Here is a 6,725-nt window from a genome sequence, read left to right on the forward strand (position 1 = left end):
TAAAAGATTAAATTCCCTTTATACGCTCTTACTTTCCCCCAAAGTCCCATTATCAGTAGATCTGTGGCTGGACGAGGAAGATTCAGGTCCTGACTATGATGGTAAAATTTTTAGCAAGGAAACAAATGTTCCTACACTCACCCTATAGCCTGGTTTTATTCCAGCATGGCCTTAGTCAGGAAGTTTAACTTCAGTAATTTCCTAATTAATTTCAGGGCTGGGAACAACTGATCAGACATGAGCTCTCAGAAAAAAAAAATAAAAAGAAATAAACCCACATCTGGAGGCTGTAATGAATCACAACCTGCCCCCAGATCAACACACTGGGCTGCCATGAGAAAGATGAACACAGTTCTAGGCTGTGTAACCTGCCAGAGATGCTCTGCTCACCCCTGGGAGCTCCTCACTTGGAGGAGATTATGTAAAGTGGGGCACTCCATTTCCAGAAAGATTTGTCCTAATTCAGGAATAGCCAGTGGGAACCAAGAGAGTATCCAACAGGGAAAAACCACCTGTGGGGAAATATTGGAATAATTCTCTCCTGCAGAGGGCTGAGCAGAATGTGGTAGTGCTGTTCAAATCCATGAAGGGATTTTTTTATCACGGGAGAAGAAATCCAGGGGAAAAGTTTAAGCTTCTTTGGGCTCGGTTGGGTTGTTTGAGCAGCTGAGGGAAGTGGAGGGGCTCAGCCTGGAGAAAAGGAGGCTCAGGTGGGACCTTCTGGCTCTGCAGAACTCCCCGACAGGAGGGGGCAGCTGGGGGTGGGGGATCAGCCTCTGCTCCCAGGGAACAAGGGACAGGACAGGAGGAAACAGCCTCAGGTTGTGCCAGGGGAGGTTGAGGTTGGACGTTAGGAAGAATTTCTTCATGGAAAATGTTGTTAAGCATCGGAAGGGGCTGCCCAGGGAGGTGGTGGAGTCCCCATCCCTGGAGGTATCCAAGGGACAAATAGACATGGCACTCAGCTCTGGGCTGGGTGATGAGGTGGGGATGGGTCAAAATTTGGGCTCAGCCTCAGAGATCTTTTCCAATCTAAATAATTTTGTGATTCTGTGATATCAGGAGAGATTTTCCGATGGTCAGGACTGCAGAATACTGAGATTAATTGCCTGCAACATCTCCATCATGGGAAGCCTTCAAAAAAAAAAAAAAAGCCAGTTTAAACAAAGATCCATCAACAGTGACCTAGAAATACTGTGTCTTGCTTTGGGACAGGAAAATAAACTATGCAACCTCTTGAGTTCTCTCCCAGACCTATGAATTTGTAATGCTGTCACAAACCTCTCCCGTAGGCTTGATAATTTGTGTGAAAACACTTGGGGTGTCTTGAATTAATTACAGAGCCCTTTAGTAGATTGTGGATTGGGACTGGCAATGTCATTCCAGCCAGGTCCATGAAACACAGCTATTTTAGCTTTCTATTCCTATGGAGACATCTTCATTTCTCTTCCCTGCAGTCAGGTTCAAGAAGAACTCAGGCTTTGCTGGGTTTTTAGGGTAGAAATTGGAGGAGCAACACAAATAATTTAATCCTCATTTCTTTCATCACAGCTGGCAGGAGCACAGGGTGCAGTTTCCCTCTCCTGGCTTCTGTCTTTCCAGAACAGGGTGGGCAAAGATTTCATGGTCACCCATGAGGAGCTGTATTGGGGGATTAGAGAGAAGGTTCTACACAGAGGTGGTGGCAGAGGTTGTTCAGAGCAACACAGCGTGTGAGGCAGCACAAATGAATGTGTGGATGAACTCAGCCACTAAAGAGCAGGACCGGGCTCTTCCAAACTCTCCAGAGAGGGGATCCAGCCCTTCAAGCTTGTGTCCCCATCAAAGCTGAGAGACAAAATCTGCTCTTACCTCATTTTGTACCATTGAAAATGCTTGGCACAAATGTTTGTGGTGCAGGGTTGGAGTGAGCTGCCCTCTGTCACACACTGATCACTGCAGCCACCACCAAGTGACACCCGAGGCAGATTTTGGCTCACACTGGTGCCCAGACAGCTCACAGCTGCTGGAGGATGGAGGAATGAGCAGGACTTTCACATCTCTGTCTTACCACAGGGGATGGACATCTCCCAGAAGTCTGCCCTGGCTGTGTAAGAGGTAAACATCAGCCCTGTTCATGACTGAAATCAGCAAGGAGTGGCTTGGAGATGGCTGCAGAGATGTCTGTGCTTTATGTAGCTGATATTGCTGGGGCCATGCCTTGTACACAAAAATTAAGTGAAGAGAATGTAATCTTGTTTATTTATCAGATTATTTCTCAGTGCAGCTGGCAAATATTTGCTGCAGCTTGTAAGGAGCAGTCAGTGAAAAACTACAGTGTCTGGAAATTCTCCCTTTCTCAAGCAAAACATCTGGTTGGACAAAGTTTTTTTTTATCTCCTGCTGCTCACAGAGATTTTGGTGTGGTTGTCTGGGATGTTCTCTGTGCATTTTTTGCCAGATGAGCAGATTGTTTACTCTACTCACTGCCTTCAGCTTGTGTTGTCAGGCAGGGCTGCTGCAGGCCCCTCTCCATGAGTCCTCTGCCTTGCATTGTCTTTCTGGCATGACTGAAAGGCAACGGGAAATACATGGGAAAATAGTTCCCTGAGAAGACCTGCCAGAAGGAGGCTCAGGATTCACTTGGTTCTGAGCATCCCCAAAAGACTGGAGCATCTCTGATGAGTGCAGACTGAGACAGTGGGGCCTGTTCAGCCTTGAGAAAAGACAATTGAGAGAGGAACTTATCAATGCCTAAAATATCTACAGGGAGGGTCAGAGCATAGAGCAGGCTCTGCTCTGTGGGGCCCAGCAGTAGGAAAAGAGGAACTGATGCTCAGGAACTTCCACCTGGTCATAAGGCAGAACTTCTTCCCTGTGCAATGGCCAAGCGTTGAACAGATCCCAGAGAGGGTGTGGAGACATTCCAGAGCTGTCTGGAGACACAATCCTGTGCCCTGTGTCTTGGGATGGCCCTGTGTGAGCAGAGGTTGAACCAGACAACCCCACTGTGGTCCCTTCCAGCCTGACCCATTCCATGATTCTGGGACTTCTGTGAAAACCCGTTAATGAGCTGCTGGGCTTTGTACTGGAATTAATGCCTGCAGCAGTTCCTCTATGTCCTTCTCTATCCCTTTCCTCCAGACTGTGTGAAAACACTCCAAAAATTGAACGAGGACCACCCAGATGCTCTGTGTGGAATGTTTCATGCTGTGACATCGGATACAATCCAAGGCCTCTCGGTGCTGCAGCACCAGACACGAAATCTTGTGTTTCCAATGCACAGGAATGGGGAAGGAGATCATTTCAGCACAGCTGTTGTTGGCTCTTGGTCCCTGACAGCTTGGGATGGGTTCTCATCCAAAGTGTACCCCATACTGTATTTTAATTAAACTGAACAAACAAACCAATCACGAAGCCATCCAGCAGAGCTAACTTTGCTTTGTGGCTGAGCTGGACTCTGCACCACTATGAGGAGAGAAACTGGATTTTGGCACAGCTCCTGCTGTCTAAATACTCTCAGCCAAGAACTAGGATAGACTTTCTTACAATAAAAAGTTGCTGGGGAAAAAAGAAAAGCCCAGAACAACACAACAATCCACAAAGAAAATGGCTTCAGGACTGTTCTCCTCTCACCCGTATTTATTCAAGCTGTCTTCCTCTCTCCGCAAATTTGGCAAACAGAGCCTGGCATCCCAGCTCAGGGGACACCTGTTAAATAAATAGGCTCAGTCTCTAACTGCTGCATTCATGGCAGAGTTTCCTGGTTCCCTTAGGCAGCTAATTTTTGTTGATTATCATACAGTACAGAGGGATGGTTTGTGCCTCTGCATCCCATCCCGGCTCTGCCGCTTGTGACAGGCATGGCCGCGTGACTCAGGCCCGCTGCCTGCGTGGAATAAAGAATGGTTTGATTCTAAGATTCCATGACTTTTAAATGCAGACAGAAGCAGCCAGGTGGGGTTCTTGTGGAGGTGAATTGAGGCCCTGTTGATTTGTTCAGTTTTCCCTTACCAGTGCCTTTTCAAAGAAACCTGAGAGCTGGAGCGAGGCTTCACCGAGAGCAGAAGTTGTTCTTGCCTGAGGTAGAGAGACAAATAACTCCCTAGGAGGCAACAAATGGGCTGGAGGCCCTCAGAGAAGGGCTGAGCAACAGAAGGCATTGAGGGTGATAATTTTAGTCCTGAGGGCTTCAGGATACTCAGAGGAATTTGAAGTTGTGGACTTCCCCTCTCTTGCAGTGTTCAGGGGCAGGTTAGATGGGGCTTTGAACAAACTGGTCTAGTGGAAGGTGTCCCTGCCCCTGTCAGGGAGATGGAATGAGATGATCTTTAAGGTCCCTTCCAACCAAACCATTTATTTATCCTGTGATTCTATGAATTGAACTGTCCCATGAAATTCCTGCACACAGAAGGAGACTTTCATACAAGACACAGGCAACACGGAGAAGAGGAGCATGGAGCCACACCAGCTTTACATAATCTTGGGTCTATATCTCCTGAGATGGGCCTCAAAACTTACATACAGTGCTGGTCTAGGATGTTTTCAGAGGAGAATTTTTCCCCCACTAACTACAAATACAGGCAGAAAGAGCTCATGCTCTATTCCCTCCACCACACAGTCTGGTTGTGTGGAAGAGCCACCTCCAGCAACCCAGAAAGCTCCCTGAACAGAAGTGTTGGGGTTCATGACCTTATTAGTGGTGGTTTTTACTAATAAAATCATAGGAACATAGAATGGTTTGAGTTGGAAGGGACCTTCAACATCACCTTGTTACAACCCTTGTGCCAAGGTTAGGAACACCTTCCACTAGACCAGGTTGCTCCAATCCTAATCCAAGTTGGCCTTGAACACTTCATGGGATTGAGGGCCCAGAGCATCACTGGACAACCTGTTCCAGTCTCTCACCACCCTCACAGGGAAAAATTTCTTCCTAATATCTAATCTAAATCTACCCTCTTTAAGCTTAAAGCCTTAAATTGTAAGGTCTTGAGGGTTTAGGAGCACAATGGCTGGACTCGATGATTTCAGAGTTCTTTTCAGCCTTAATGATTTTAAGCTTCTCTTTCTTGCTAAGTTTGGGAAGCAAATGTCACTGCTCAGCTTGACTTCTTTCTTCTCCATGGCTTGGAGTCCTCAAATTTCAAATCCAGCCACTTCCCTGCCCAAATGGGGTATCCCAGTATTGCCATCCTTGTTGCAGGCAAGAGGTAAGTTGCAGGTGGAGGCAACACCCTTTGTTAAACCAAGAAATACACTGAAAATGGAAGAAAGTTGTGTTCACATACACACACTTTTTGTCAGTCAAATCTGCTCTGCCCTCCTGAGAAGGCTAGGATCTAGAAAGGGGTGGATTCACTACAAACATTTTTGGAATAAGGGTGGGATTTCTGCCAAGGATTTAACTGAGAGGAGCAGCCCATCTATTTCTGTGGACTCCTGTATGAAGTTGGAGCCTTGCGGGATTCTCCATACTGGCTAGAAAGATTCGCAGTTTATTTCTGATCACAGAATAAACTGAGTCTATCTATAGAATTGGCTCAAAACTGGAACTCCCTGGGAATTCCACTGAAAAATCCCCTCTGTTTTCTTTTTAGAGATAATTATTCTGAGATAGAATGAAACTCCTGTGGAATGGGAACTCTCACACTCACTCTAGAGGAAGTTGTGAAAGGATTCCCTCTAAATATTTTTCAAGCATGTTTGAAGATCTCTGAGGAGCCTGAAACCCAAACTGCCAGATCTGGAAAAGATGGGAACCCAAACAGTCCTGAAAATCCTGAATAAAAGCCAAATACGATGTTGCAGAAAACTGGGGGGAAATTGCTTATTTTTTTCCAGAGTAAAATAGTTGGTATTCTATAAACTTAACTTTCTCAGATAAAAAAATTCTTGTGAAAATATAATTTGCATATGTATATATATATATATATATATATATATATATTCTAAACCAGTGCATTAAATGGAAATGATGCTATTTCATGTATAGAATCATAGATTGGTTTGGATTGCAAGGAACTTTCAAGATCATCCATTTCCAACCCCTTTCCATGGACAGGGGCACCTTTCACTAGATCAGGTTTTTCCAAGCCCCATCTAATCTGGCCTTGGACATTTCCATGGATGGGGAGTCCACGATCCCTCTGGGTAAAGATATACATAAGAAGATTATTCAATCCCACTCAAGAGGACATCCAGCTTTCCAAAAGAAACTATTAAAAATTCTTAGCCCTGACATTCATGGTTGCATTAAACAGACAGAGAAAGCAGAAGAAAACTCACTTTTTATGTCCATGTATGTGTTGAATGAGACACTCATCTGGTTCCTTCCATGGTTCTAACAAGCCATCCCTAAAACAGATGCACAACCTGGCAATGGGTCTTGCATAACCCCATCAGCTGCCTAAAAACAACAATTTCTTCATCTCATCCGAAAGACGAGTGCAGGTTTGCTTGCAACTCCTGAACATGGATGATCCAGTCCCTCTTTTGTTCCAAACTCTTTGATTCCTCCAGTTTTTGAGGTCATGCCTGTGAAGACCTTCAGACTGAGCCCATTCCTGTTTCTCAGCCACTTCTGCAGTGGGGAACAGCAGGGGCAGACATGGTGCTTTAGAGATGGGTGCATTAATAATTGTCTCCACTCAGGGTTTGCCTGCCCAGACATCCAAGACTGCGTTTCCCATTTTAGCAGGGCTCTGCTTGCCTGGCTGAACGTGTTTTGCAAGGCACAGTCCCCTTCC

The 6,725-nt window shown here is 45.7% G+C and overlaps 2 long non-coding RNA genes across 2 annotated transcripts; one reads left to right on the forward strand and one right to left on the reverse strand.

Annotated features, from left to right (window-relative positions):
* Window positions 1-3,195, reverse strand: LOC135286067 (uncharacterized). The gene is made up of 3 exons (XR_010350596.1): window positions 2,830-3,195; window positions 2,467-2,549; window positions 1-1,134 (listed from the first exon to the last, which is right to left on the reverse strand). It is a non-coding gene; the product is annotated as an uncharacterized LOC135286067 (long non-coding RNA).
* LOC135286063 (uncharacterized) lies at window positions 1,950-5,791 on the forward strand. The gene is made up of 3 exons (XR_010350595.1): window positions 1,950-2,097; window positions 3,124-4,064; window positions 5,577-5,791. It is a non-coding gene; the product is annotated as an uncharacterized LOC135286063 (long non-coding RNA).
* The last annotated feature ends 934 nt before the right edge of the window (window positions 5,792-6,725 follow it).

The sequence above is a fragment of the Passer domesticus genome, chromosome 1 (assembly GCF_036417665.1).
Source record: "Passer domesticus isolate bPasDom1 chromosome 1, bPasDom1.hap1, whole genome shotgun sequence".
NCBI classification, from domain to species: domain Eukaryota; kingdom Metazoa; phylum Chordata; class Aves; order Passeriformes; family Passeridae; genus Passer; species Passer domesticus.